This window comes from Physeter macrocephalus, chromosome 8 (genome assembly GCF_002837175.3).
Source record: "Physeter macrocephalus isolate SW-GA chromosome 8, ASM283717v5, whole genome shotgun sequence".
NCBI lineage: Eukaryota > Metazoa > Chordata > Mammalia > Artiodactyla > Physeteridae > Physeter > Physeter macrocephalus.
In genome coordinates, this window is record NC_041221.1 from 4,438,454 (window position 1) to 4,439,021 (window position 568).

Here is a 568-nt window from a genome sequence, read left to right on the forward strand (position 1 = left end):
CCCTATCCCACCCCTCTAGGTCATCGCAAAGCACAGAAACAGATCTCCCTGTGCTATGCTGCTGCTTTCCACCAGCCAACTATTTTACATTCGGTAGTGTGTACGTCAATGCTACTCTCACTTCACCCCAGCCTCGCCCTCCCACCCCATATCATCAAGTCCATTCTCTATGTCTACCTCTTTATTCCTGCCCTGCAAGTAGGTTCATCAGTACCATTTTTTTTAAGATTCCATATATATGCATTAGCATATGGTATTTGTTTTTCTGTTTCTGACTTACTTCACTCTGTATGACAGACTCTAGGTCCATCCACCTCACTACAAATAACTCAATTTTGTTGCTTTTTATGGCTGAGTAATATTCCATTGTATAAATGTGCCACATCGTCTTTATCCATTCATCTGTCGATGGACATTTAGGTTGGTTCCATGACCTGGCTATTGTAAATAGTGCTGCAATGACATTGTGGTGCATGTCTCTTTTTGAATTATGGTTTTCCAAGGGTATATGCCAGGTAGTGGGATTGCTGGGTCATATGGTAGTTCTATTTTTAGTTTTTTAAGGAAC